Below are 6,060 nucleotides of genomic sequence, written 5' to 3'. Positions count from 1 at the left end.
TCCATTTCCTTCATGGCTAATCATTTTGGACATTTTTTCATAGGCTTGTTATTCATTTACATGTTTTTTTTGGAAAATGTCTATGCAAGTATTTTTTCCCATTAAAAAATTTGAGATGTTTATATTTTTGCTCTTGAGAGTGAGTTTCTTTGTCGATAAAAAACTTGCAACTGATTTCCTCCATTTTATGGATTATCTCTTCACTGTCTATCGAATAACTTTTGTAGCATGAAAGTTTTCCATTTTAATTAAATCAAATCGATCTATTGTTTCTTTCCCCACATTTAGTTCATCTTACTTTCCGTATCAGATTGTCCATTGCTAGTGTTGAGTTGCATCTTCTTGATGCCTGTTTTTCTGTTTTCTTGAGAAGAGACCAGCAGAGAAGTCTAAGAGCAGGGGTATCGGTTATGAAGTGAAGCGATTGTCCAGGTGAGAGGAATTTTCAGGTTGGATCAAGTGGTAAAAGCGATTATATTCTGATTTTTTCCAGATGTCAACATGACTTGCTGATGAGCTGCATGTGTAGTGTGTGACAGCAATTGGTGAGTCGAAGATGGCTTGAAGCCTCAGCAAGACACAGTCATTTGTTTTGATTTTAGCTATTTTGTTGTTGTTGTCTCAATCAAGTAGTCTTTGATTCTAGTCCTGCCTTCATCCCTCTCTTGCTGTTTGCTTTCCTTTGTTTAACCTGTGAGAGTAGAGACCTCCTAAACTAATTAATATTACAGTCTATACCTAGCACAGTTCCTGCCACAGAGTAGGTGCTCAGTAACTATTTGCTGGGTGAATGCTATACGTTTCTCCAGAGTTGAGTTTCCTTCATGCACACAGTAATACTGACCTTAAAGGTGATTTTGAAGAATAAATAAATCGTGCACCTTGCTGCATTGCAGACAAGGACATTAGAACCCTTATCCTTTGCTGCTGGGAATGGAGGGGTCGGCATATGGGGTACATACATAAGGACTATAGACTACTACTCAGCCAGTAGAAGACATGAGGTCTTGATACATGCTTCAATATGAATGGCGTTTGAAGACATTTCACTGAGTGAAATTAGCCATAAGGGGACAAATATAATATAACCTCACATATATGAAAGCAAAACTAAATACATAACACACAAGTAAACATCAGGAAATGCATGGAGACCAAAGTTTAATAGTGGTTCCTAGGGATGGGAGGGGTGTGGAAAGGAAGGGGTTAATAATGGTGGCACCATTGCCCTGGCTAATAGCAGGGGAGCAGAGTTGATGATTGCAATTGCTATTTGTAAGCTGTGTATCTAAGAAAAGTTGAACTGGAAAAATAGGCATATCACGATTGTAGCATATGTGAAAAACATCGATACATGGAAACTGTCCATATTTCACGCTATTTAGAATGCTGATAATATTTTGTGCTATTGGAAGGAGGTTGCTTCCTAGGAAACATAATGGAGAGAGCCATTTTCATGATGAGCTCTCATGAGTAATTTAGAAATAGAGGACTTTCATGTGTGAAAGCCAAAAAGTCCCCAATAATTTCATCGCATCACGGCAAATAGAAAGGTTTTGTCCTGCTGCGAGTGTTGACGTAGGACAGCAACAAGGGAAACACCCCGTGGAACCTGTGTTCTGCGCGTCCATATGACTTGCCGCAACGATTGGTCTTTAAAATGGCACCTCCTCTGTCCTTTTAGAATGAACATCGGGGGCTGTGGCGGTGTGCTTAGTAACTGGGCAGTGGCACAGCTCTTAGGGAGACAGGACACTTTAGCTGTCAGGAAAGTCAAGAGCTGCCAAGTAGATCCACCCACTGCCCAGATGTTTGATGTCTACATTAACACGCCCTCCATGGGGAATAAGCCAGATGTGAATGCACCCTGTCAGGTCTTTATTTATTTAGCCCTTAGCTGTTTAGAAGATCTTTTTAAAGCTTAGCTGTTGATTTTGGCTGGGAGAAAGCAACTGAGAACTTGGTAAACATCTGTGCGTCTAAAATTTGCCCTTTTTTAAGCTATAGCGGGAAACTCAGATACCTCCAGATGAATGCAAGGATTCAACGTTTCAAAGAGGAATATATAGGACCCGTCAGTGAAAGCATGCCTGGTCGTTGAGAGGACAGAATGGCTGCTGACCTTTTATTTGCATGGACCACCGCTGGAGTATCACAACAGGGGGACAGTTGCTAAGGAGGAAAACCAACATTGGTTTTTAAGTAGGCCTTAAAGTTGATTATTATAAGAAAAGACCTGTGCCTTGATTATTGTTCTTTATTAAGTAGAATGTATGTACAGGTTTTTACAAGTGTCTTTGATTCTTTTACAAGTGTTTTACTTTTAATTTATTTAAGAAATAAGATAACACTTATTTTCCTGTGAAGAGACCTTTGATAAAAGTGAATTGTGTGTTTTGAATCCCCTCAGCCATTGATTCTTTGACCCTGTGAATATTAACCGAGGGACACAGAGTGCTGACTGGGGGACACCCAACACATTAAAAAGCCCTGCTGGTACTGTGGCTGCGTGCACAGCTGCTAGTGAAAGGCCAGGGGCTTAAAGCGACTGGCCACTCTGTGGGAGAGCCATGTGACATTCTGTGTCTGCAAGGATTCCAGCCTTGAAAGCTCCATGGGGCAGTTCTACCCTGTTCTATAGCGTCACCGTGAGTTGGAATTCACTCACTGGCAATGAGATATCATACATGCTAAAAGAGTAGTGAACTTTTTTGAGCAAGAAAAAAATGCAGTGGCCAATTATTCAGTTTGAAGAACAATAAACATGAAAGTGCCATCAATACCTAAAAGAAATAAAACACTTATACACTTAGATATTTTTCTAATGCCTGGAAGGACAAAGAACAAGGGAGAGGTGAGCCATTGGATACCCCTCCCCCAGTAGAGCAGAGGACCGGATAATCGAGAGGAAAGTCAAGGATGAGGAAGACCTCTGGTGCAGGCGTCTCTATACCTAGGCTCCGTCCACATCACTCCTTCCTCCTCAGAGCTCCATGTCAACACGTCCCACTTTCCCGTCTCACTCGCCAGCTGCAAAAGTCACGTCCACCAAGCTCTGTACAGATAGATCATTGCCCCACTCTGGCCTTGGTCTGCCGCCCTCCCTGTCCCAGGAGCCCATCCGTCCCCTGAGGAAGGCTGGCTGGTGTGTGACTCAGCTGAGATCTCTGCCTCGTGCCTTTCCTAGTGTCTGCTTTCTGAGGAGTGACCTCAACACAATACCTCTGACCTTCAAATGGCAGCAGGCTCTTTGGAAACTACTGCCTCAATAGGAAGTGCCTCTAAGTTAAGTCTTCTTCTCCATTTTTGGACCCGCCCAGAGATTAGCCTGATGGTCTCCATAAGCACAACTAGCTTTTCAGGGTCATGGTGTTTGACCAAAATGTCTGCGATGCTAGCAATACCCTATGCCTATGCTGTCTAGTACGGTAGCCACTAGCCTCTCACGACTATTACATTTTAAATGCACTAACATTAAACACACAGTTCCTCCATCACCCTAGCCTCGTGAGAGGAGCCAATATCCACTTGAAGTGTGTGGCCCAGAATTTGAGAGAGTATCTTAAAGGGAATCTTGGTGCTGGCATAGATGGCCTAACCCTGTTTCTTGTCCTGCTCAGCTATTGGTAAGACCCAAGGGATTGTGGGTCAGCGTTCAAGCTATAATGGAAAGGCCAGCAACCGCCAGCTGCCAATCATCATGTTCCCTGCACATAGTCTGCTGAAGGGACAGCGGAGGCACCTCCGTGCCCACCAGAGCCAGCATCTGTCAGTGAGCAGAGGTGGGACTACGATCAAGGATTTGGAGTTAGACCTGGGTTTGCATCTTGGCTGTCATTAGCAAACTAGGGGACTACAAATAATTATTCAAACTCCCACAGTCTTTGTTTCCAGCTTGTCAAGGGGGGCTCACCATACCTCCCTCGCAGGGTTGTTGTGAACATTCAGTGAGATTAGAAGTTGAAAGCAGCACAGTCCCTAACCATGTACTCTCTGAGCCAAAGATGACACACCATGCGCCCCACGGCCGCCTCAGTCTCCTCTCCCGTCACGGAAACAAAGTCCTAATTAGCCTTTTGAACTGAAGGACTCAGTAAACAAAAGGAGAATTCAGGAACAGTTTTGCTTTCTACAAATAGAACTCTTATATGATACTATTTTTTGATGCTTGCTATTTGTGTGTGTGTGTGTGTGTGTGCATGCGCACAGGTACACAAGCATAATAATCTTATTTACCACTTAATCCAGGCAGGCGGCGCTTTGGGGTGTAATAGTTAACGTATTGGGCTGCTAACCCTTACCAGGTCAGCAGGTTCAAAACCACCAGCGGCCTCTTGGGAGAAGGCAAGGCTTTCTATTCCCATCCAGAGTTAGAGTCTCAGCCTCTGAAAGCCACAGGGTGGTTCTACCCTGTCCTGTAGGGTCACTGTGAGTCGGAATGGACATGATGGCAGTGAGTTTGGAGGTTTGGGGAAGCCAGGCAGACACAGTGCTAGGTGACAGTGCATGTGAGAGGATGTCCCTGGCCTTAGTTTGTAGTTTTCGGCAGTGCCATTCACACTTGCTGGCTGACCCTGTCAATCACTTACACGCAGACCTGCTCCACATCTGTCCAGGAGCACGTCTGTTTACAAGGGTGGGTCTCCATGGTCTCGTACGGTTGCGGCAGCAAATCCCCAGGGATGGCTCCAACAAACATGGGCACGCTCACACCTCCGCAGACTGGAAACCCAGTCAGGCCTCCCTCCGCTCTAGGGGGAGGCTTACCCTCTTGGACAGCTCAGTTTAGGAAGAAGGACTTTGTCTCGTTTCAACACCCGAAGGCCTGGCCTTCCTCCGAGATCACCGTGGGCCTTGATGCCGATCCTTGCCTGGATGTGGGGCGTGCACAGCACAGGGGCTCTGAGTTCAAAGAACACACTCTGCTGCTAGTTCACCCTTCCTGGTGCCCGTCTGTTCTTTTCATTGCTACAAGCTTGTCTCTCTTGTAAGATGAAAGGTGGTCCCGGCCACCCAACCCCCTCCAGGGACACTCCCGTCACAGCAGGCTGCAGGGAGGATGGGATTAAAAGTGCTGCATGCCACCCTTCCCCCTCCTATGGGCTTTATCACCTCAGAGCCCTTGATGGGGGGCCATCATACAACTGCCTCCTTATACGCTTACATAACTGCCAGACCACGGAGCATCAGAGCTGGCCAAGTGAGCACATATTTTTGGTAGACACCGTTCTATGTGAGGGTGCTTCGGTGTGGAAGAATTTCCTGTGTTCTCATCCCTGGAGGTTCTACCTGCCTCCTCTCCAAGCACAACCGCAGCTTTGGGTTGATGGCGCTTAGTCAGGGAGACACTCACATGGGGCCAGACAACCCACTATGTGGTCAAGACCAGGGCACTGGACCACAGTGGAAAAGCCCAACGGGCACCATTATTATTGTCTGTTGACTTCAGTGGTAGGCGTGGGGATAGGAAGATGGAGGAGGGTCGAGGAGAAATGGCCCCAAGAGGCAGAGATGAGATGAAGGAATTTTCAGCCGTCAAGGGCCCTTGCCCTGAGAGATCTGTGCGTTGTTTCGTAGGTGGTGCAGTGTTCTTTGTGGGGGGAGATGGGACTAGAAGTCAAATCCAAATGGGTCCTCGTGGGTGGGGCTGCCTTTGACCTTGTTCTCTGCCTCCACTTACTCTTTCTGCGGAGTAGGGGGAACTCTCCGGAGCTCCTCCTGAATGCCCTCATCTTCCAGGTCAGCTGTGGAGGACATTTCCTTTTAAGGATGTTGCTGCAGGCAGGTAGAAAACAGAGCCAGTTTGACGGAGTGGCAGCATCCCCCGAAACCTGGAAGAGCCCTCTGAGCGGTGTCCTGAAACCCCTCCCCATGTGGCAACTTTTGGCTCTCTTTTTCCGTACCCCTCTCTCCACTCCCCCGCCTCCCCCAAACACCGTCCTCTCCGATCTTTCTCCTTTTGGGTCCTTCCGCCTGGAGGCAGGGCAGCCGGGGTGTACGTCGGGCAAACGGGGGAATCCCTGTGCGGCACTCCTCCAGCCCAGCCACGAAACCTACCAG

General features: G+C 46.9%; 1 protein-coding gene across 2 annotated transcripts in view; it reads left to right on the top strand.

The window, feature by feature from the left end:
- The first annotated feature begins 490 nt into the window (after positions 1-490).
- The window catches only part of ENOX1 (ecto-NOX disulfide-thiol exchanger 1), a 483,696-nt gene continuing 478,126 nt past the window's right edge, over positions 491-6,060 (top strand). The window contains exon 1 of one of the 2 annotated variants that reach the window (XM_075563633.1): positions 491-545. The gene's annotated coding sequence lies outside the window, so the exon portion shown is untranslated. The remainder of the gene's footprint in view (positions 546-6,060) is intronic. The other variant, XM_075563632.1, reaches the window with a different exon arrangement.

This window comes from Tenrec ecaudatus, chromosome 11, assembly GCF_050624435.1.
Source record: "Tenrec ecaudatus isolate mTenEca1 chromosome 11, mTenEca1.hap1, whole genome shotgun sequence".
In the NCBI taxonomy this organism is placed as follows: domain Eukaryota; kingdom Metazoa; phylum Chordata; class Mammalia; order Afrosoricida; family Tenrecidae; genus Tenrec; species Tenrec ecaudatus.
Note: the sequence above shows the minus strand (reverse complement) of the source record. Positions and strands in the feature narration are given on the sequence as shown.